At 48.6% G+C, this 25,586-nt stretch overlaps 1 protein-coding gene across 2 annotated transcripts in view; it reads right to left on the reverse strand.

Annotated features, from left to right (window-relative positions):
- The window catches only part of Arhgef3 (Rho guanine nucleotide exchange factor 3), a 283,256-nt gene that overhangs the window by 200,663 nt on the left and 57,007 nt on the right, over positions 1-25,586 (reverse strand). The gene's annotated exons all lie outside the window — the stretch shown is intronic.

Here is a 25,586-nt window from a genome sequence, read left to right on the forward strand (position 1 = left end):
ATGAAACGTCATGACCAAAAAGCAAGTTGGGGAGAAAAGGGTTTATTTGGCTTGCAATTCAATAGCACAGTTCATCATCAAAGGATGTCAGGGTAGGAACTCAAACAACCAGGAACCTGGAGGCAGGAGCTGATGCAAAGACCACGGAGTAAGTGTTGCTCACTGGATTGCTTCATGTGGCTTGTTCAGCCTGCTTTCCTATAGAACCCAGGACCACCAGCCCAGGGATGGCCTCACCCACCATGGGCTGGGCCCTCCCCATTGATCACTAATTGAGAAAATCCTTACAGACAGATCTCATGGAGGCCTTTCCTCGGCTGAGGCTCCTTCCTCTCTGGTGACTCAAGTTTGTGTCAAGTTGACACACAAAACTAGCCAGTTCATATCCCCAGAACCCACATGTTAGAAGGGGAGACCTAATTTCTGCTGGTTGTCTCCTGACCTCCATACACGCATCGTGGCATACGCAGCAAAATGTAACTTTTTTTTTAAAAAGTCCTTAAGCACATAAAATAACACCCAGCATTCATGAGACACAATAGATATTACCCATCAAAATTATTAATAGCATTCGTAGGATGGGGATAATCCACGACAGGAATTAAAATGCCCCCTTGGGAAGCACAGTGCCCTGAATGTCCTAACATTGTTCCAGAACCCCTGGGCACATGAATTCTCTAGTTACTGTAACCAGATGAGCCCTTTTCATTTCTGTACCAAAGAGGGGCGGAGGCAGGTCCTGAACAGCAGAGGTGTGGGGTTCGGAGCCCACCATTAGTTAAACGGGGATCCTGTAAGAGCACACATTCATCTGGCAACGTTCCCCCCTGAGCCTTGCGCTCTAAGAAAGAACACCAGAGAACGCACTCCCATGGAGACTTTTCTGGGCAGACCCGGGTGTTAAGATAATAACACAGTCACTGCGGTTCTAAAAGAGTGAGCCCTCCTGGAGAGCACAATATTCCATTAGAAATAGCTGGATCTTTTCCAGAGCTGAGGGCTGGAGAGAGCAGGGCTCCTACCTCTACAAAGACACAGAAAAAAAAAAAAAAAGCCACACTTAATGTGAGTGCACAGTGCCCTCTGGTGGCCAGTATCAGAAAAGCAGTGGCGGAGAATCGCCCCTCTGCAGGGGCTCAGCAGTCAGTCTGTTTTCAGATTCCCAATGTTCCTTGTCTCATTTTGTGTTGCTGGGGATCAAACCCAGGGCTTTACACACAGTAGGCAAGTGCACTGCCACCAAGATACACTCCAGTCACTTTCAAAAATTGAAACTGAGAGTTGGCAAGACAGATACGTGGCTAAAGACACTTCCTACCAACCTGAGTTAGAACCCTTGGACACACATGGTACAAAGAAAGAAGTGACTCTCACTATCTGTCCTTACGCACGCACACGCACACGCACGCACGCACACACATACAATGTGAGTTTTAGAAAACCAAGTAAACAAAATAAAATAGGAATTGAAAATTAAAAGGTTTCATTTCCTAACAGAAGAGCTGACAGGAAAAAGTCACATTTGACCTTCCCTTGCTTTGGGGGTTTTGCTGCTGCTGGTGCTGCTGCTGCTGGTGCTGCTGCTGGTGGTGCTGCTGCTGCTGCTGCTGCTGGTGCTGCTGCTGCTGCTGCTGCTGCTGGTGTTGTTGTTTTCTGGCACACTTGCATGTCATCGACATATGTCTCTGTGGATACTGAAGCACCAGGTAGCTCAAAAGACACAGGCTATAGGCTCTCCGTGTGTCCACAAGGTGTCCATCAGCATCACCATTTTAAGAGACTGTCCTCATGACCACTAGACTCCAAGGTGTCCCGTCTGCTACTTGCTTCCAGAAAACCCAAGCAGGTCTGGACCAGGGAGGGTGGCGTCTTAGTGGCTGAGAGGATGCCCATTTGGGGTCAGATCCAGTAGATCCTCATACATACTAGACCCAGTTTCCTACCCCAACAGTGTGTTTGCGCCCTGCTCAGTTTCTTCTCCCTGGTGTACCGTCTGAGCTCATCACTCTCCATGACTCCAGTGGAGTTACATAGGGGGTGGCAAGGATCCAGGGAAGAAAGAGAAAACTGGGGCGGCAGGGGAGACCAATGGGCAGGACAGATGGGAAGTAAATTTGGGTGGAGTAGGACCGCGGGCTGCAGGCAGCTAAGGAAGCAGAGCTGCAGACTGCTGCGGGATGTACAAGGATGTCTTTGGTTGTTGGCGAGACACAGTACTGGACGGGAAGAAAGCTAACTACTGATGGTGCACTTCAAGCCCCCACCAGGGCTTTGGTGTTTGCTTAGAGCAAGCCCCAGCTTTACGGATAAGGAAAGCTGGGCTGAGGGAGGGCCTGTACCCTGCTAGGAGTCCCTTGGCGCACTGAATTTACACAGTCTTGCTCTGGGGTGCTCGGGGTGGAGGGGGGATGTCAGGAAAAGGACAAGCGAGGGTGAGATGGCCCTGGAGACCCTATCACATGACAGAGCAATGTGTAGGCAACGCCAGAAATAACAGTTCCTGTCCTCCCCTGCCCTTTGCCCTAATCACTGAGCTCCCCCCCTTATGCGCCACTTCCTGTTTAATAAACCCATTCCCATTGCTAGATTCCCACATGCCCTCTGCACACAGACAGTCCTGACCCCAAATCCGCCAATGCAATGGCTGTGTCTGCACTTCCTCTGAGATTTACACTCCCACCATCCAAGGGTTCAGCCTTCTCTCCATCTCCACAAGAAACAGTGACCAGCCCCCACTTTGTGCCAAGCACCTTACCAGGCACTCAGGACACAATGCCGCTTAGAAAACTATCCAAAGCTAGAAACGATAGCAGAACTCTTGTCATCAACAGTATGAACCAGCTTACAGTGAAGGCAACCGTGGTGGCTAGCATGTCAACTTCTAGAATCTCCTAGGAAGGAGGCTTCAATGAGAGACCTAGACGAGGCTGGCCTGTGGGTATGCCTGTGTGAGTTTTTCTGGTCATGTAAATTGAGATGCCCACTGGGGGTGGCACCATTCCCTAGGTGGGAAAAATTCTGAACTATGTAAGAGTGAAGAGCTCAAGCTGAGCATGCACGCACTAACTCACTGCCCTCTGTTTCTGACCATGGACAGAGCTCCAAGTACCTGCCACCTTGAATTCCCACAGGAATGGCCTATAGCTTAGAACCAGGAGCCAAGTAAACCCTTCCTCCCTTTAAGGTGCCATCGTCAGGGTGTTATTACAGCAACAGGAAACAACACTAAGACTAACTTTGTTTGATTTATTATTTGATTTTGGTTTGACCCCAGACTCTGCCTAGCCAGGCTATCAGCTTACAAAACATCAACACACAGCAAAATAATTTCTCAGACATAGTCTCAAAGGTTAGGTTTATTATCTTATATGACACTAACATGTTTTCTACAGAAGTTTGAATGTTAATCCAGCCTTCCTTTCTCTGTAGCATCTTCCATGATTATATATGTATGTTTATTTTTACATATGCATGCAAACATACGTAGAGATTGTATGTGTATGTGTTCCTTGGCAATCCTTAAGATGAGATTCTCATCCTCACCCTGTTACTTCTTTTGCTGAGTTAAGTCAAATCTTTTACTCAGGATAAACGTATATATTTGTTCAGAAGCCAGACCAAAGCATGAAACCCAAAACATGATGGAGAAAGGTATTCCCGGCTGCTGTGTCGGCATGAGCAAACACCCTGCAGCCGCAGTGTGGTATGCTGGAGAGGGGGTAAATCTCATGAAGTCTAACATCTATGACCACGGCCTTTACCAAAGTCCCTCCTGGCTGCCTCAGCCACGTTCAATAGTGGTGTCTTACCAAACAGAACTGGCCTCACAGGGTAGGAAAGCTGTGGCTCAGATCATGGGGCTGCAGTTCCACGCCAACCTTCTCTAGCTACCAGAAAGGTCAGAAAAAACACAGTTAGCAAAGTAAGAGTTCCTGGGAGGAGAGATCCTTCTGGGAACCGACCCAATAGCTGCCCGCCTCAGGAGGCAGCATCCGTGCTCAGTGTCAGGCCCCGCCCACACCAGGGCAGCCCCCAGCTTGCTGCACCCCCTCTCTGCACAGTGTAAATGCCTGCACAAGCAAGCATGACAGGATGGCATCCCACAAGACCACAGCTCCCCAATTAGGGCTGACTTCAGCCCTCATTCCCTGTGTGACTCATCTCGGTCAAGGCTGGGCTGTTGGGAATGCCTGCGATGGGGACAGACAGGGACCCCAGCGCTGCGGTGGGGACAGACAGGGACCCCAGTTAGAGGCAGGCGCTTCATCCCGTGAATATTAACAGTCACTTTCATCTCCGTTCCTTTATGCAGAAATAGAAGCATTCACCCACTAAGTGTTCAGAGGTCATGAGTAAAAGATCATAGGATGATACAATGTGTGTTTCCTTCACAGGTGTCAAGATCAAGGTCAGCCTGGTCTGCGTGTTGAGTTGCAGACAAGCCAGGCTGAGACTCTGTCTCAAATAAACAAAACAGAGCAAACAGGGTTGGAGAGACGGCTCAGGAGTACCCATCAAAAGAGCTACAATAAACATCTATTGAAACTGACATCTACCTATGAACATTGACATCTGTCTAATGGACACTGAAGTCCATCTACTGAAATTGATGGCTGTCAATCTTCAGTGTTTTGTTTGTTTGCTTGTAAGAGTCTACTCATGAGAAAACACGTGTTTCTCTAATTCTCCAGAAAGGGCGAAGAGCTGCAGCAGCCACGTCCCCGCTCTGTCTCAGTTCCCTTACCATGTGCTCAGCTGTTCCAGGACGGGAGTGCCACAGAGACAGGTAATTTTCTCGTTAGATGTATAATGATGCACAGGACGTTTCTAACACTACCTTCACCCCCAGCCCAGGACCACAGAGGACAAAAGGAAATGCCCCACGAACAACAGCTGGGGTGGAAGGGGCAGCTGTCCACTCTGTGCTTACGGCTGGGAAAGCTCAGGAGAGTGAATGGCTCCTCAGAGTAGGGGAAGATGCTAAACCCTAAGACCAAACACTGGAGACAGCAGAATTCCCCTCGGCCTGCTTTGTGCATGCCTGGCTTCCCTCCACGAACTGACTGGCAGGCTAGGACCAGATACGCAGTAGGGAATCTCTGAGGCACCTCGCTTAGGAGACAAGCCATTGAGCTTTCCAATCACCAATTCCCAAGCTGGTATTCAAGAGTCTGCCACCAGAGGGCAAGAGAGAGAGAGAGAGAGAGTAAAATTTCATAGTATGACTTCTGTTGAACTTGATCTCAGTTTGACACCCTAAGAGAGAACAATTTAAAAAAGAAATCAGAGGTGTGATTAAACACAAAGGTCTCCTGTTTAAAAAAAATTGATTGGAAACCAGCATCTCTGAGGCCTCCTTTAATCCAGGTGCTAAAGACCCTTGTTTAAAATGGAAAAGGGTCATGCAGACTGGCTGACATTAATTTCTGTCAATCATTAGCCACACCCCACACCAAAGAGAGAAGCAGTTCTGTGGATGATGAACTGGCAGGGGGCAGGGCTCTGGAAGATGAGGGACCAGCCCCTCATCCATCCTCATCACTACCCCTGTGCCCTACAAACCTCTGCCCCATCCGACTACCGTGCTCCAGCTTCCACAGAGACCTTACCTCTCTTACCTATGCACCCGCTTTTCTTCGAATCCCCTCCTCCTCAAAGAGCCCCGTCTGTAACCCAGCAGCTTTCGGTGCTCAGCTATAACCACGCCTCTCCGTCACACCCACCCCACTGTGTAGTTCCAAAGCTCCTATACTGGAGACTAAGACCTAGAAAGGGGACATCAGGGGGGCCATCAGGCCACGAGACAGCTCCCTCTTGAGGCGGATTTGTGCTTTTATTAAACAGAGCCTGGAGAGCCACTTTCCCTCCCCACCATGGGAGGGGACAAGCACCATCTAGGACAGTGGTTCTCTACCTTCCTAATGCTGTACCGTTTAATACAGTTCCTCATGCTGTGGTGACCCCCCCCCCCCCAGCATAAATTTATTTTCATTGCTACTTCATAACTGTAATTGTGCTATTGCTATGAATTGCAATATAAATATCTGATATGCAGGAAACTGATATGTGACCCCTGTAAAGGGGTCATTTGACCCCAAGGAGTTGCAACCCACAGGCTGAGAACGGCTGATCTAGCGGTCAGGGAATGGGATGTCTTCAGATGGCAAAGGCCTTTGCAGAAAATAGCCAAGTGTGCCCGTGCACACTGCAGCTTCAACACTCGAGTCTGAGGAAGAAGGACCAAGAGTTTGAGGGAAGCCTGGGCTACAGTAGGCAGTCAAAGGCAAAGGTGGGGACAGGGCAAGACGGTTTGTTCTGCAGGCCTGCAGACAAGGCTGGCTCCAATAGTTACCCCAGGCAGGACCACAGGGACTCAGAGGCTGGGAGCACTTTTAGCCATATCCTCAGATGCTCCTGGCTGATTCAACCAAGAGACAGCATGGAGTGAAAGGAGAGGCCCCAGTCGAAGCTGGCGGAAGGGCTGTCACCCCTCCCCAAGGCCCCATCACCTCCCACACACACCCAGGTTTATCAGGAAATCATTGAGTTTTATAGTTTTAAGGCCCCAGAGTCTCCAAGTTCAAACTTTAAAATTTCTGGGCAACACAGTTGCCTATAAAACTTCCATAACATTGCTGGGAGTGGTAACACACACCTCTCCTGTCAGCGCGTGGAGGGCTGAGACAGGAAAGGCTTGGATTTAGAGCCAACCTGGACTACACAGTGAGATGCAGTCTTAAAACAAGAGCCACGGGGGGCGGGGGAGGAATGGAGGAAGGGAAGGAGGGAGGGAGGGAGGGACGGAGAGGGAAGAAAAGGAAAGGTAAGGTAAGGTAAGGTAAGGAAAGGAAAGGAAAGGAAAGGAAATATTCCTTGATCCAAAAAGTCCATGATCCTTGTGAAATTGTGCCTGGGTGAGAGGCTGCATGCAAGTTTAGCCCCAGCTTCCTCGTGCACAGCCTGAGGTAGAAGAGAAGGCTGAATCTTGGTGTTCTGGCACTGGAGAGCACAGGGCATGGCCCCGTTTCTGACGGCTCAGTAATGTCCCAAGCCACTGGTGCATTCTGCAGACTCCCCAGTCAGCGCCTTTGTAACACAGTTAAAACAACCAGGCTCAGGCAAGTCACATAACAGAAGGGCCGGCCTGGCACACAGTCAAGGACTCATGCTAGTACAACTGACCACAGCTGGCAAGGTCCTGACACCCGATACGGCTCAGTATTTACACACATTCACCCTCGCTGGGGTCCCCTTCCCTTCCCATCCCACCAGCCAGAGGGACACTGGCTCCAATGTGGTCAAGTGCTGTTTTCCTGGCCCTGGGCATCCAGAAGCGGTGGGCAAGTCTGTGTTCAGGAGCCACAACTAAGCTGCAGCCAGCAAAATGTTGGTGTTTTCTTGGTTTGGATTTTAGCTCAGAATGTCTCAAGGAACAGCCTGTTCACCTTTCCACGCGCAGTGAAAATGGTCATTTGGAAGCCCAGGTTGGGTGGCGGGGGGAGTTGCAGCCCTCGGTGTGCAGAGTCCTCCTTGGCTCGGTGGACAGCAGAATGCAGACCCCACAGACAACTTTCTGGCCCTCACACTGCAGTATGTGAATGCATATCCATCCTAGCTTCATTTCTGTTTCTGTGATAAAAGGCCCTGACAAGAACAGACAGGATGAAGGGTTTGTTTTAGTCCACAACTCCAGGTCTCAGCTCACTGCAGTCAGGAAGTCAAGGTGGGAGGGACTTAGCACCGCTATCCACAATCACAGAGCAGAGATGAACACGTGGGTGTCCACTCCGATCACTAACTCTACTGCAACACAGGCCAGCAGCCAAACTGAGGGGATGGAGCCACCCACAGTGGGCTGGGTTCTTCCTCCTCGGTCATCATGGAATGGAGACAATCCCCACAGACATGCCCATAGCCTGAGATCTGGACGATGCCTCCTGGAGACTCTCCTCAGGGGATTTTAGATTGTGTCAAGATGAGCTAACACTAACCCATCACGTTGTCCCACTCCAAGCACACACCCCTGTGGTGAGAAGAAAGCAAGCATTTAGAAATACTTCCTAGAGATGTCACTAATCCGTCCACTAATTTGTGAGAAGCACCACGCCTTTATTTTCTTCGGTGTCTTTGTGCACACGTGCACACACGAGGTACTAGAACCAAGCCAAGGTCTTGTGCATTTTACACAAGTGCTCTCTCACGGAGCTACATCTCCAGCCCCTACACCCCGGTTCTTCACTGAAGAGAATGCAACACCCCGTAATTATTACAATGAAAAGATCACTATCTACAGACAGCTGAAGCCCTAGCAAGCAACTAGCTGTGTGACCTCAGGTAAACGACTTAACCACTCTGGGTCTTGCTTCTTACATCATAAAGTATAACTCATAGGCCTATCTGTATCACAAGGCGGCTGTGAGACCATGGGTGAAGCGGTCACCATTCCCCACTGGCTGGCGCATGGTGAGTGGACAAGAGATATTAGCTACTGTCTATAATGACGTTATTCACATACTACGCATGCCCAGCAATGATTTCTGGAAGCACCGCGTCCACCATGGAGTCCACACTGTGCACACAGCATACACGCCTCAGGTTCCACAAAAGCTGGGCCCTTCCCTGAGTCTAGGGTGCACCAGCACTTGAAGCATTTACTCCCTGATCACACTCCTCCCCACACGCTGTGCTCCCTTGTATTTGCAATCTGGACTCCTCCTACGTGGCCGGGAGCAGCACAGAGGGTCCCTGCAACCATGGGACAGACCCTGCAATGCCTCGGCGGAGGTGTCACCCTTGGTGCCATTAACCATGTTGACACACAGGTCTTCAAAAGAGAGAAAGAAAGAGAGAGGGAGGAAGGGAGAAAGGAGGAGGGGAAGAAGGGGGAGGTGGGCGGAGATAAGATTAAATATAACGGTCACAAAATGCTAAGGGTATTTATTATTTTGTTATTTTAGGCCCCTCACATATTCTACTGCAATTGAGCCTAAGAGGAAGAATCATCCTATCAGATGGGGAAACTCCTTAACAGGAAGTCAAATAGTTTGGCGATCACAATGCCTGCGGAGGGGTAGGGCCAGGGTCCAACCCCAGGTGCCCTGGAACTTAGCACTTCAGGATCCAACCCCAGGTGCCCTGGAACTTAGCACTTCAGAGTCCAAACCCAGGTGCCCTGGAACTTAGCACTTCAGGAAACGCATTGGAGTACGCGGCTAAATGTCGGTCCCAAAGGTGTCCACTGCCTGCCGAAACTGTGACTGGAAAGGAATGCTACTGGTGAGGTAGGTGAGGACCTGGGCGGGGAAATGACCTTGAATCTACTGGGTGGTGCCCAGGGAATCACGAGACCCTCGGCTGTCGGTGAACAGCAGCAGAGGTGTGGCCAGTGAGCTGACTGAACTGACCAACAACGGCTGGAATGGGCAAGGCCGTGGACAGGCAGACCTTGGAGCCTCCAGCAGAAACCAGGCTTGCTCACATCTGGATCAGCCCCCACAACTGACAATAAACTTCTCAACTCCAGAACTGGGCAAGAAGCAGCACATGTTTAAACCGTGGTCTGGCGGCTTGCCATGGAAGTCCTGGAGACGGAAGTGTTGTTGCCAATGGCCGAGTCCTCACCCCCATCCCCCACCCATAGCCTGTTTGCCCTGGGAGGCAGGGACAGTCCAGCCACTACATGCTTCCACAGATCACAAAAGGGCCTGGACAGAGGGTTGGGGGACCTAGAGAAAAGTCCCTCCCTGTCACACCAGAATGCCCTTGCCAACAACAGTTCACAGAATCCAAGGAGATGGTGATGGTGGTGGCCACTTAGCAACAGGTTTCTCAGCACACCACTTTCTAAGGGATCCACCCTGATAATGCTTCTCAGCGTGTAAGGGACATAAGGGACGAGACCCTGTGTAAAGGAAGAGGCGACACCCTCTGAGCTTCCTTCCTGGAAATCATGGCATCCGGATCAACCAGGGGGTTCCTCCCAGGACCTTCGGATGGGCTCTCTACCTCAGACAGCCGATGCCTGACATTCCCACCACCACCACCCCCGCCACAGCCAGGCCCACACACAGAAGACATGGGAGGAAATGGTGTCTCAGCTGACTCCAGCAAGGACCAGTCGTCGATAACATGATGTTATCTGACCCCAGGCCAGGCAAACACAACAGAGTTAGCTCAGCACAGCTTATGAGGTTGTGGTGTGTCCTGGCAACCCTTGAAATAAATAAATGAGAATGCCAAAAAGACATTTGTATGGTGTTTCATTAAAAGCTAGTCCTGGTTGGAGAAAAATGTATATCTCAATTAAAGACAATAAAAAAATACAAAAAAAAAGAAAGAAAAACTAATCCTGGTGATACATACCTAGAATTCCTGCATGGTGAAGGCTGAGTCAGGAAGATCATGCAATGGAGGCATATTATAGACGTCCTGTCTCAACACCCACCCCCAGGTCTTCTTTAAAATCTAAGAGGAAGCCCAGATCTTTCTAAAACAGAAGATCTCAAGGCCAAAAGTCTGAACCATGCTGCCAGGGAAGAGAATGTTTCTGTGTGTTCCTACATGCATGTAAAACAAAGCCCCCTTTGACACGTAGGAGGTGAAACCCAGAAGTTCACACGTAGGCAACAGCAGACACTTTCTGACCATTACAACCCTGTCAGAGCTACTGGTGCCAATCCCATTTGACAGAGGAGGAAACCGAGGCATGGGGAGATAATAGCCCGGCTCCGATCTCAGAGAGGAAGCAATGGGGCAGAGCGAGGACCCAGGCAGACAGCTTCAGCAACAGAGACATCTGTGTTACCTGTCTCTAAGGCTCACTCTCAGCAACCCCTGGGAAATTCCTCCAATCGCGTTAGCAGCCATGGGACTGCTTGTGACAGCCTGGGCCTGTCAGTTCAGACAGTCTAGCAGCCTAAAGTCAAGCTGCAAACCAGGTCCTTGAAAGAACCAGGGCATCGACTCCATAACGTTCTCTTCTCCAACATGGGGCAGGCAGAGAATCACATTTGCAGGAGACCCAACACAGAACCTGACAGTTATACCATCACTGGGTACATGAGGAGAAGGCTACGGTCTCTGGAACAAAAGCACTCTCAGATTTGCCCCCCTAAAAAGGTCTTCTACGAACAGGTCTTCTTTGACACAAGCCATAAGCACTTATCAGGAGTGACAACTGCACAACACACGGCCTTCAAACCAAGAATTATCTTACCTGCAATGCTGCATCCCTCTAGGCTGGTTACCCCCACAGCTTTACCCATCAGTAAAGCCACCCACAGCACCTAGTGACATTAAGAACCTACATACTTAATGTTGAATGAATACTGAATAAATGTCGAATGTCTTTGAATGGAATCTGCTGCTTTCTCTGCTCCCCAGAGCCATAAAAACAATGTGCATATACACATATGTGTATGTATATATGTATAATCAGCCAGCCCGGCCCACACGTAGGACTCCAGTGTGTTAGAGAATCTCTTAACGGTTAGAGTAACGTGAGAGGCAACCACTGAGGAGCCAAGTTAAGCCGCACCTGCCGGGGTAAACTCCCAGCTGTTCGTGTCCAGAACCAAGAGGTTATCTCTGGAAGTTCTGCCTCAAGACAGGGTTCATTTGATCTAAGACAACCCGTCCAAAGTGGCTAACGGCCTCCCAAAAAGAATCCCCACACCTCGGGCCACCGGACAAGGTTCATTACGCAGGCTGCATCCTCTGGTCCCCACTGTCAATGGCATCTCCTGAGCTATCAGAAAACCAACTCCCAGGGGCCCGCACTCTGACAGGCGGCATCCGGGGACGGTCAGATTTCTATCAGCAATGACACATGGCATTTCTCATTGGCTCCATCTCAAAACTCCACCCTGTCCGCCCTGACAGGCAGCGCCCTGCTTTTAACACTTCCTGAACAATCGGGTCTTGAAGAAAACTCTCTCAGCAGTGCTGAGGCCTTTGTTAGGACAATCATTAGTCCGTGCTGTCTGCCTTTGGGAGACCTCCAAACTCCAGCACCTTCTACACCGCTCAGGGATGAACCTCCAGAGGCACCTCCATCTAAGCCCATGAAACTACAGCTCTTTAACCCCGATCACCTCCTCTCCTCGCTGACACTCAGACAGCCACCTCCCTGCCTGCCCGCCACCACCCTACTTACAATCCTTTGAGCTCAAGCCCTTGGGTCCATATCCCAGTGGTTTTATTTGTAGAAAAGTAGGCGTCATGATAACCGGTACCAAGCCTGGAGGAGGGCCTTGGGGAAGTCCCTGGAACCCTGAGCGTACACTTTCTCAGTACGGTACTGGGGCAGAGGCGTGCCGAGAATGTGAAGGTCAGTGCTGGAGAGGTGACTCAGCAGTTAAGAGCTGACACAAACCTAGACTACCTGGGAAGATAACTGAGAAAATGCCTTCGTGAGATCGTGTATAGTCAAGGCTAGGGGGTATTTTCTTAACTGGCGACGTGGGAAAGCCTGTTATGGGCGGTGCCACCCTTGAGCAAGTAGTCCTTGGGTGTATAAGAAATCAGGCTGAGGCAAGTCGTGATGAAGCTCCATTGCTTCTGCTTCAAGTCCTGCCCTAACTTCCCTGAGCCATAGACTATAAACCCTGTGGTCCCCAAGTCGCTGTTGGTCATGTTGTTTTAACATAGCCATTGAAACCCTAACAAAGACAACAGCGCTTGCTGCTCCTCAGAGGCCTGCAGTTCAATTTCCAGCACCTGCATGAGGTAGTCCACAGTGCTGGTAACTCCAGCTCCAGGGGATTTACAATCCTCTTCTGGCTCCACAGACACCTGCATGTACACAGTGCTCACACAGACAAGCGGGTACATACACATAAATACAGTTCTTCTAAAAAAGGGTTATGAAATCCAATGACCTGTGGTGACTGTCACAATTTTCTGCATGTATGTTTATCACCGATAAAAAGTTAATATAGCCAGGTGTGGTGGCACACACCTGTAATTCGAGAACCCAAGGCTAAAACAGGAGAATTCCATGAGTTTGAAGCCAACAAGGACTACAGAGGGAGTCCCAAAAAATTACACACACCACCACCACACCAAGTCAATAAAAATAAATGCTGATTTTTGTGGCACCTAGAACTCTGATGGAGATGGGTGACCAACAACCTATTTCCACCACGTAAATCACACTTTCTTAATAGCCTGAAAAACCAGTTCTTCCTGCCATTACCCACATTGGTTTCAGAGACATTTCCAACAGCCTGGAGGAAAGACAGTCACACTAGCACCTGTCTCTTGCTAAGGCTGAGCTAGCTTGGAGAGTGAAGACTGCTCCACCTGCCAGACAAAAGCAGGTAGCCAGTATGGCGATGGGAAGACCCTCCTATTTCTAAAAGTGCCTGGTTGTCCACGGGGAATACTCTGTCTGTAACACACAATGTTATTTTCAAATGCAGCAGCCTGCCCCACCCCGCCTGGCTTAGCTTCTTCCTAGCTGGCCAGGGGTGCGTGAGTTCTGGGAACTGAGCTGCTTATGAGTCACCCTTGTGGGCCCTGACAGCTGCTCATGGGTAGCAATTGGTCGCCTTCAGAACATTGGCATTCGTATCTGGGGTCCACGGTATGGCTTGGAAGAATCAAACTCGTTTTTACAACCAAGACTGGACCAAGAAGAGAGAACAGGAGGATGAAACTCCACCCCTTCCACTTCGTTAACAAGAAACACTCATTTCTCAGCCCTTTGGTCACGCAGCGATGAGGCTGGACAAATCACATAGCGAAGGTGAAGCTCTTATCGCCTTATCCAGCTGCTGTGTTACCACGAGGCAACGTGGTCTGGCAGCCTAGCCTTTCCTGGCCCAAGGACAAAGCTGAACTCTCCTGGCCCCAAAGGTATTTTCCTAGCTCTGTCAAAAGCTCCACAATATCTGGAGTCATACAGATTTGCTATGTGGAAAACATACGCTGAGCCACACTGATTGGCCTTTGCCAAGATGTACCAAACCTGAGCAAAACTGCATCCCTGGGCTTCTCGGTGTGATGGATGCCCAGCACCATCCTCTTCCAGCCAGGCAAGGATGGAGCCCATGCTCACAGACTGTCCCTCTGCAATCATTGAAGGCTTTATAGAGGGGGCCAGACAACCCCAACCCCTGCACAGAAATGTCACTCAGAACTCTACGGGAAGCCCAACAGAAGCATCATGGAGAGCAATGGAAGAGAAAGACCTCCACAAGGGACGCCATTGTCTGCAGGGAGATCAGCTCTGGGGTCTGAGACCGGGCATTCTTTCTGGGTCTCACTTTCCATACCTGCAAAGCTCAAGGGCGTAAGAACAGCATCTTCCCTGGTATTTGCAAGTTGGTAGTTTTCTTCAATTCTGGCCCAAAGCTATGCTTAAAAAGAAACTTTTCAGTAAGCTGTAAAGTGACAACCTTTCGAAACCTGGATGGCTCTCCTGAGAGCCTGACAAAAGGTTTGAATACTGAATTCCCTTGGGAAACCGGCAGCTTTGTGCGGTCCATGTCTTCATTCAGCTGTCCAGTGCATTTCAGATGGAGATTCCTGCCCATCCCCCTAAAGACAGCTTCAAGTTTTCAATTTTCACTTCAGTCAGAACACTCATGAACAAACTATGGACTGAAAGGATTTCACAAGAACAGTATTAAAACAAAAACAAATCCATGAAGGTGGAGATCTACCGAACATGGGCCTGTATTCCTGGGACTGGACCTTTGGCTTCTGCGGGCTGACTAATGATCTCCACCCCTCACCACAGGCCGCAGCCAAGAACTTATGTTTAGGAAGAGGCACAGCACAGCACGCCGCAGGGACCCCAAGATCAGGCATCTGGGTTTTGTCAGCCTGCTGGACAGGCTGGGTGTGGGGATAGCTGGGTAATCAAGGGACTGGAGTGCAAACAAAATGGAAAGCAAATGACAGAACAAGAGAGCCACAAATACAGTATCCCAACATGTTGGAACCTGGGGCAGGAGGATAGGACTCGGGTCCAGATCTCTTAAGAGAACCGTATAAGCCAAGAGACAGGGAGAAATCTTCCTTCTGAGACCAGCTAATGTCACAGTGATAACAACACCGAGTCTCGCCACTCCAAGCACTATTATTCTATTATTTCTATTATCTCATTTTGGAGATGACGACACTGAGGCACAGCATGGCTGTGAACTTGAACAGGGTCACACAGCAACAAGGCCAGAGGCCACACAAACGCTTCCTGCACCCAGGTTTCTGATCACCTCATTTCAACGTGTGTGTGCCTTTGCCAGCTGGGATAGCACACCCCCACCCACAGCTCCCATGCACAGTGGCATCTGTACACACAGGTCGCTGTACAGGGCCACACACACTCGTACTTGCTACTCCATGTGCATGGTCTGGAGGATTTTAAAGATTAATTTTGAGCATTTACAACTCACACCTCACTTGACAGCCTTACTTGTGTAAAAGCTGCTCAAGACCTTGTCTTTAGCTTCTCACAGTCAAGCTTCTGTGTCCCAAGAACGCGGACTCCTAAGGACCACAGCGATTAAGAACAAAGGTCTCCAGTGTTTGTGCAAAGGCCTCCATCGCAGAGAGAGATCTCTCGGTCAACAGACAGGAGCTGCTTTCCTATACGAGATAGACGTATATACGCTCCACTATACGAGATAGACGTATATACGCTCCACTATACGAGATAGATGTATACACGCTCCAATATATGAGATAGACGTATACACGCTCTACTATATGAGATAGACATATACACGCTCTACTATACGAGATAGACGTATACACGCTCTACATACGAGATAGATGTATACAGGCTCCACTATACGAGATAGACGTATACACGCTCTACTATATGAGATAGACGTATACACGCTCTACATACGAGATAGACGTATACACGCTCTACATACGAGATAGACGTATACAGGCTCCACTATACGAGATAGACGTATATACGCTCCACTATATGAGATAGACGTATACACGCTCTACATACAAGATAGACGTATACACGCTCTACATACGAGATAGACGTATACAGGCTCCACTATACGAGATAGACGTACACACGCTCCACTATATGAGATAGACGTATACACGCTCTATGAGACAGGCATATATACGCTCCACTATACAAGATAGACATATATATACTCTACTATACTCTCTAATCCAAAGGAGACATTCAAGTCCTTACTCATTAGTTTGATCAATCTTTTATGTTTGTTTTGTTTTCTTATTTTTCTTTCTTGGAGACAGGATTTCTCTATGTTACCCTGGCCATCCTGAAATTCACTCTATAGGCCAAGCTGGCCTTGCACTCACAGAGAGATATCTGCCTGCCTCTCCCTCCCGAGGGCTGGGGTTAAAGGTCACCACCAACAGCATTTGATCCTTCTTTGGTTTGTTTGCTCGCTTGCTTATTTGCTTGCTTGTTTGTTTCGTTTTTTGAGACAAGGTCTCACTGTATTCCAGGTTAACCTAGAACTTAACTCTCTAGCTCAGACTGGCCTCAAACTCACGGCAATTCTCTTAATTCGGCTCTACTGGGATTATAGGCATGAGCCACTATGCTAGGCTTGTGGGCTCCCTACTGAAATAAAGACAAAGGGCTGTTAACAGGGGACATGGGATGTCCCAGGAAGGAGGCCAAATCACAAAGAAATCACAAAGCAGGATTGAGGAGTGGGGAAATGCACCCCCACACTCTGCCTGGCTGTGGGAATAGCAGTATGTAAGGTGTCTTGAGGAACATGTGATAACACAGAAAACTCAAAGGAGGCAGAATGGGGTCAGTCTGACACCCCTACTAACAGGAAGCAGGCATTGTGGACCAAGAGTAAACGCAAACATAGCTGGTGAGAACATCTTTTCAAACACTGATGTCAAGTTATGTCACCTGGGACTGAAAAGTTTCTGTACCTCAAATAGCATCTCTGCCTATGCAGCAATCCAAATCAGACCAAATCAAATCAAATTAGAAAAAGCCTAGGTTTAATGAGTAAAACACTCCTGGATGATTTCCAGCCCCCCCCCCGGAAAGAGGGACTGAAAAACCATGCATCTTTTCTGGGGGACAGTCTAAATACCCTGTGGAGTGGTCTTGAGCATCTCTGGAGATGGGTTGTCATTTGGCAGGCTTTCTAAGATGCAGCAGGGTTTGGAGAGAGATGTGGAGGCTGGTGCGGAGCTCCCACCAGAACATTCCAGAAACTTTTGGCTGCCAGGGACTGGGGTGAAGCTTCTACCAGAACAGGGACCCCCAAGGAAAAATGGCTATTGTGCATATTCTACAACATAAGCCTCACTGCTGTTTGTCCCAGGGATGGACTCTCTAGTGACTTTCCAATCTGAATGCACTGATACCAAGCATCCAAGTTTCATGACTTCAATCCACCTCCTTGAGACAAACACAGCTATGCCCTGCTCAACAATGAGGACACGCTTTGAGAAATGCATTGTGAGGTGATTGATGTGGGATTCCCCTCTGTGTGCTGTATGTTTTATTACCATTGATTAATGAAGAAGCTGTTTTGGGCCTATAGCAGGGCAGAATAAAGCCAGGTGGGAAATCTGAACAGAGACATAGAGAGAAAGTAGACGAAATCAAAGAGATGCCACATAGCTGCCAAAGGAGACAGATGCCGGAACTTTACCCGGTAAGCCACAGCCTTGTGGCGATACATAGAATAATAGAAATGGGTTAGTTTAAGATGTAAGAGTTAGTTAATAAGAAGCCTAAGCTAATAAACCAAACAGTGTTTTAATTAATATAGTTTCTGTGATTATTTCAGGTCTGGGTGACGGGGAAATGAATGAGCAGCCTTGGCCAACAAGTGGTTTTGTGATTGTGAGGAATGTACTCTTCTTAGTTACTTTTCTATTGCTGTGACTAAAACATCATAACCAAGACAACCTATGAAAGAAAGCATTTAATTTGGGGAGCAAGGTTGCAGAGGGTTAAGGGTTCATAGCCAACATGGCAGGAAACATTGCACCATATGCAGGCATGGAGCTGGAGCAGCATCTGAGAGATTACATCTTGATCTATAAGCATGAGGCAGAGAGGGAGCTAACTGGGGACGATATGGGTTTTTGAACCTCAAAGCAAAGCCCACCCCACAGTGACATACATCCTCCAACAAGACCACACCTCCTAATCCTTCCCAAACAGTTCTACCAACTGGGGACCATGCATTCAAATGCATGAGCCTATAGAAGCCATTTTCATTCAAGCTACCACAATACTTACGCGAACTCAGATGGGTACTCTAACACCAGGCCATATCATCTTTTGGGACTGCCATCTCAGGCATGATCTATCGTTGACCGAAACACCTTTCATGTATTCTATGACTGGATAGGCCCTCTCTTCTGTCCTACCCAACCCAGGGGGCTGAGCCAATACTTGTAGATACTTCTGTTGGCCACAAGCTGCAGGATGGTGTTGATGGAACACTGTGGGTAGATGCCAGGAAGGCTGATAAACAAAACATGGAGCATGCCTACCACAAAGATCACCAATCCTCATCAAGAACTGGTGGGATCGAGTACAGATAAGGTGTCCATCAGGCAGGGCCCCCAAACCTAGGGCCATTGCCATGAGGATGACAGCTCAACCACAATGACAATAGCCGTCATCAGTGACAATAATCACTGACAACTAAAATCTACACCCGGTTACAGACTCCACCCTTCTTGAAGATTATCTCATTTAACCTTCTTAACCACTACATAGGTACACTCATCTCCAGTGTGCAAGTCCACTAAAGGGACTCGTCCAAGGCCTCCTAAGATGAGGCGGGAGGCCTCTGGGTATGCAGGTTCCAGGTTGGAGAGATGGCTTAGCGGTTAAGAGCATGGTTGCTCTTTCAAAGGACCTGGGTTCAATTCCTAACACATACATGGCAGCTCACAACCATCTGGAACCCCAGTTCCAGAAGATCAAATGTCCTCTTTTGACCTCCGTGGGCACCAGGCATGTAACTGGTACACGGACATACATGCAAGGCAAAACATTAAAAAAATAGATTTTTTTACAACAAAAATTCTTCAGGCTCCACCATTAAGTTCAGAGACATGCCCCTGGAAGAACACTGCCAGCATCTACACCCAAACAAGGAAAAGAGGGACTCATGCGCACACATTGTCCTTCTGCCAACGGCCATCTTCGCTGACGCTGTCCACTCTAATTTTTGCTTTCACTGTGTAAAGCCTCAGACATCCTTCCCAGACAGTAAGGCCAGATGGAGTGCTGAAAACCGCCTTCTAGATAGTAACGGTACTTACAAGCAAAATAAAAAGAAGATCAAATCATGTAATGTGTGTCCTTCCAAGCTCTCAGTACTATTGTGCTGGGCCACTTTACGTCAGCTGACATGTGCTGAGCCCACTGCCAAATCAAATACCCACCCACGCCTGAAAGTCGGTGGGCAGCGTCCTCTGCTCCTGCTGCCCCTCCTGAGTCTATTCTTATCTCTCCTTCCCCTGGCCTGGGAGAGGGGGCTGTCTTTGTGGAGTGCAGCTGGCGAGTTGGATAAGCAGGTGTTGAGTTTGAAAATGACCTTGCCTGTCAGCTGGTGGGAACCAAACAGACAAGGAAGTCACTGTATCACTGTGTGCCCGACATCCTAGCCCCAGAAAGAAGGCACAGTGAGGTCTGGGAAGAGGGGCAAGACACACACATGAAGGGGGGGGGGGAGCAGGACACACACACACACACAAACACATACACACTCACACACATGCACACACCATAAAAGTCACCAACAAAAGAAGACTGCATCATGTCACCTAGGAAAGTAAAGCTGCCACTGAAGATCAAAATATAAGATGCAGCAGGACCCAGCAATCGGATGTGCTGAAGCATCTCCCCAAGTGCAGAGATACACAAAGACCAACAGAGACTGACCCTTCGAAAAACCGGGAATGAAGTCCACATTCTATGTGGGGGCTGGCAACCTTCATTAAGAAAGCCCAGCCAGCCCGAGCTGTGTAAATGGCCCTCACTGTGCCACCCTGGAAGAGGTCCAGCGGTCAGGACACGCTGTGGGAAGAGAGGGAGCCCACTAACCCAGATCTCATTAAATGTGGGCTGACTGGCTCTGGTCCCTGCAGCTCAAGGGGCCAAAGCAGAGCTGAATGGAGCTCTTTTTCAGAAGAGAAAACTGAGCCCGCCAAGCCAGAGCCTTTTATTTTCTCACATCCTTTCAGTTGGACCCCAGAGAAATAGACCTGCTCTGCCCTCGTCAGCCCTTGCCATGCCGTCACCCTCCTGGCACACCTTGGCCTGACTCCATACTTCCTTCTAGATCATGTGATCACCAATGCCCAGCAATGAATCACCTGGGAAAGCCATACGTTGTCCCCATGGAACAAAAGGCTGGGCCATGGGTAATGACCAGTTCACACTTCCCAAGAGTTGACTCACCCCTCTTGCCAGTGCCACAGGACATTGCCCACTGCTGGAGGAACTATCAGCTTTTTTAAGTTTTAAGATGTATTATTATTGGTGTGTGTGTGTGTGTGTGTGTGTGTGTGTAGATCTGAGGATAACTTTATGGAAGTTGTTCTTGCCTGGGTCCCAGGGACTGAACTCCAGTCTCCAGGCTTCCATGGCAACGGCCTTTACCTGATGAGCATCTCACCTGCCTGACTCTTCCTCTCTCTATAACGGATGAGGTAGAAACAGGTTCAGGGAGAGGCTCGGCGATTCAAAAAGAGCACACCCCGCGGTGACAGCCAGGAACATCAAGGAACATCTTCATCCAATACGCCGAAAAGAAAGAGGCGAATGTTTCTGGTGACACAGTCTGGATTGCTGCACAGCAGCTAAGGCTTCGGGCTGCAGAGGCCTTGGTGGACATCTGCTCCCATCATCCGCGGAGCTCCTTGGAAGGCAGGACCTATTATTAGCCCAATTTTACACCCAAGGAAAGTATAGTCCAGACCGGTCAGACAGCACAGCCGAGGTGACACACACCTGGTGAGTGGGACAGCCAAGACCCGAATCAAGCAGTGTGGCTCCGGAGCCTGTGTTCTTAAATGCCACACTGTCATTAATTTTAAGACAAACGTAGGTGTCACCGTGAAACCCATTATTTTGTGCAACTAATATATGCTTGTGCAAAACTTTAGCTTAGAATTATAAAATTAAAGTTGTGCTAAAATGCTCGTGTTTGAGGGAGGCTGGTGATGCTATCAGCTCACTTGAATATCTCATCCCAGCTGCCCGACCAGAAAAGTGTGCTCAGCGGCCATCCTGGCTAGCTTCTGCCGCTTGGATGACACATGAGCACAAACCAGCTCGGGGAGGAAAGGGCTGATTTGGTGTGCAGCTTACAGTCCATCACTGAGGGAGGCCAAGGCAGGCCCGCAAGGCTGCAGTCATAGAGAAATACTGCTTACTAGCAGCTACCCACTCATGGTCAACTCCCTTTCCTACACAGTCAGGGATGGAACCGCCCACAGTGGACTGGGCCCTTTACATCTATTAGGAATCAAGGAAAAGCCCCACCGATCAATCTGATGAAGGAAATTCCTCAGCTGAGGGTCCCTTCCCCTAGTGTGTCTATTTGACACCCAAGGTAAGCCATTATGTTTGTCTTTATAGCTTTTTGGATACAACCCTGCACCATGCTGATTTAGTCAAGGAGTAACTCTATGAACACCAGTGATTCCACAGATTACACTGGCCAGTGACATAGGTATGCCTTGGTCTGTGTAAACACACAAGCACTCTACGATGTTCACTCAGGACCAAGTTCACCAACATGGCACTTCTAGGAAGACATGCCATCGCCAATCAGTGACAGCTGCCGACAGTTCACACCAGAGTCACACCATCCCATTCAAGCCTTGCACTCACCCTACGGCGTCAGTATTAATGGTACCCTATCTACAGGTAAAGACGAGGTTCGCAAGGGTAATGTTGCTGGGCAAGGTCATGAAACAGAATGGGAAGAAGGTTGCAGGACTGCCAGATTCTGGTGTGTAGATTTTTATACCACATATGACATCTCTTAAGAGAATTTCAAGATTTTCCATGAAAAAAAAATTAAAGTAGCATATAATGAGGACTGGGAACAACCAAGTCTAACGGCTCAGCCACCAGGTTCACAAGGTGTCAGAGACTAGTGTCTGACCTGCAGCCAGAGGCCAGCCACCTATCTCAAGTCTATGCCTACTGATGGCCTCTGGCAAATCCCTTCTCTCTATGTCCCTCTATTTTGTAAAGAAGGATGGAGGGGGAGGACCCTGTGCCTCAGTAGACCATAAGTAAGACAGCATCTGAAGCAGAGATGCCTCTGGACTGCTGTCCCCTCTGACATCACAGTCTCCATGCTGACATCACATCGTCTCCATGCTGACATCACACCATCTCCACACTGACATCACACCGTCTCCACTGACATCACATCGTATCCATGCTGACATCACACCATCTCCATGCTGACATCACATCGTATCCATGCTGACATCACATCGTATCCATGCTGACATCACACCGTCTCCATGCTGACATCACATCGTATTCATGCTGACATCACACCATCTCCATGCTGACATCACATCGTATCCATGCTGACATCACACCGTATCCATGCTGACATCACACCGTATCCATGCTGACATCACACCATCTCCATGCTGACATCACACCATCTCCACACTGACATCACACCGTCTCTATGCTGACGTCATACTGTCTCCACGCTGATGTCTGTGTCTCTACCACTGATGACAGTTGTCCTCTTCCTTCCCAGGACAAATCTGCAGGAGAAGGTTTCTAACTTGCCCCTAGATTTAGGTCTTCACGTAGGGTTGTGGGACTTAGTACCACCTGAATCCAGGTGACAGGAAGTCACATGCCTGCTCAGCTTTGCTATCACAAATCCCACTAGTAAGATTTAACATCTCATCAAAGATACCCTTGGGGCTGGACATAGCGATGCTTGTAATTCCAACATTTGAAAGACTGAGCAGGAAAACTCGAGTTTCAGGGCAGCCTGGGCTACATAATATTTTTTATGAAAAAGTAAATAAATAAAATAAAAACAACCCTTGGAACTAAAGAGATGGCTCAACAGTTAAGAGTACTTACTGCTCTTAGAGAGAACTGGGGTTAGATTCTCAGCCCCTACCTGGTAACTCAGAAGCATCTGGAATCCCCGGAACTCACATGGTGCATTCATACACACAAATCTTTCAGATACAAATTGTTGTTGCTGCTGCTGCTGCTGCGGTTTTAAAAACCCTTTTTAAAACATGTGCCTTTTCAGTTCATTTTGAAGGGAGCAACTTAGAATCACCGAGGCAAATTAAGGTTGGGTTTGTGTAGGAGGTTAGGCATGAGGGTAAGGCTGGGAAAACCATTCACTGAATCAAGTCTGTGAGTGTCAGGTTCACCCTCCACACCCCCACTCCTGCTTCCACACATAACTCAGGGAAGCAAGAAAAGTCTGCAACTCCTGGCAGGGACTTAACACCCCCAAATCAGTCACTGAATTGCTAGGCCCTCTCTCTTAAGAACCACATGCATGCACACATGCATGTACACACATATGCACACACACACACACATACACACGCACATATGCACATGCACACAGTTTCAGGTCACAGATTCTATTCTCTCCAGAAATAGAAGGACGCATTATTAGGAAATCCATCAATATAATTCATCTCATTAACTGAATCTAAAGGAAAAATCAGTAACAAAAAGCAGACGCCCCCTCTGATGCTCATCCTGTTGGAACCCAGCACTGAGTACTGACTCTTCACTAGACAGGAACAGAGGGAAACTTCCTAAGAGATCCAGAGATCCGGCTGGAAAGCACAGCACAGTCCCTGCAGGGGTCGAGGAGTCCAGGCCACACCAGCGGACACCACCCAGGAAGGAGCTGTCAGCACAGTTAGACAGAAGAAAAACAAGTTCAACAACTGGAAATGAAGAGGAAGCAAAATTTCATTAAGTTAAAGATTATATAATTGCATGTCTGGAAAAAATCCTTCCCCACAAAAATAATAATATTAAAAGCGGATCTGAAAAAAAAAACTATTAGAACAAATAAGATAATTTGATAATGTTAATCAATATGAAGAAAAGAAGTTATTAATGACTTTCTTACAGGAAGGAAGGCAGGCAGGCGAACCATCCTGAATATGAGATAATGATCAGTCAGCAAAATGATCATTCAAAAACATATCCCTAACTAGGTATGGTGGTCACAATTATTATCCGACTTTGGAGGCTGCGGCGAGAAGATCCCTGTGAGTTGGAGGCCGGCCTGAGTGAGTTCCAGACTAGTCTAGGCTATAGAGTAAGTCTCTGTCTCTACATGGAGCAAATGTACATGGGAAGTAGAAAAGGAGAAGGATCTCCTGAGTAAATTGGGAGCATGGGGACCATGGGAGAGGGTTGAAGAGGAGGGAAGAAAAGGGAGGGAAGCAGAGAAAAATGTATAAGTCAACAAAATCAATTAAAAAAAATAAGTCCCTGTCGCAAAACAAATCAAGAATATAAATAAAGGCAGACAGCTATCTAGAGGGCCAAGACAGGAGGTCACTTCAGCATAGCAATTCAGAGTCAGCCTGGGGAAGGGAGTGAAACCCCAACTCAAACTCAGAAAATGTTCTGAAACCTGTTCACTCCTGCGCGCTGCCACATTCCTTATTCTCCTCCATGTGAACTCTAGTGGGACGCTGGGAGCGAACGCTGTGACTAACGCAGGTGCCGTAGACGGCATGTGTCGTGGCACAGTGACTCCTTCGCCCAAGGCTGCCCACTCCAGCCACCTGGGGAAGCCAGCAGGTCCTTTAGTTCCAGTAATAATGATTGCCAGTAATAGAGTTGATCAACCGATCAGCACACAGGACAGTCCCATTATCACACATCAGTGCTGGCCGGTCTGTTGCCCAGCACAAACGGTCAATCCCCTTCCTGTCCCTGGGCCTTTGCACATGCCATCCTTGCAAGCCACCATGAGTTTCCTCGAGAAGGCTACACAAGGCCCATTCTCTCAATATTTGATCTGTTTGTAAAAGCCCTCCTTATTGGGGCTGGAGAGATGGCTCAGAGGTTAAGAGCATTGCCTGCTCTTCCAAAGGTCCTGAGTTCAATTCCCAGCAACCACATGGTGGCTCACAACCATCTGTAAAGGGGTCTGGTGTCCTCTTCTGGCCTGCAGACATACACACAGACATAATATTGTATACATAATAAATAAATAAATATTAAAAAAAAAAGCCCTCCTTATTGCACTACCCGGAACAACACTCCATTCAGCTTCATTTCTCCCTAGAGCACACGTCGCCAGCTAACAGCACTTGATACTTCCACTTCCTCAGTCCTCCTGCATCACCAGAAGGTTAGCACCATCCACACGGCCATCACTGCTGCTTCGTTCACTGACTCTTGTTTAACCCAAACACAACCACGCACACATAAACACTCTAATAAAACGTAAGTGTGGGAGCTCCTTGTCGTGTTCTGCCAAAAGCAGCTCCGCCAGGCCAAAGCTAGGCAGCAACATGTTAGAGCGAGAGGCAAAGGGTGAGGGCGGCCAGGTCTTAGAGAAAATCATCACAACTTTCCCTGGAGGTTAAAC

This window comes from Microtus oregoni, unplaced genomic scaffold (genome assembly GCF_018167655.1).
Source record: "Microtus oregoni isolate MIOR12 unplaced genomic scaffold, Mior012 000013F_ref0000133, whole genome shotgun sequence".
NCBI lineage: Eukaryota > Metazoa > Chordata > Mammalia > Rodentia > Cricetidae > Microtus > Microtus oregoni.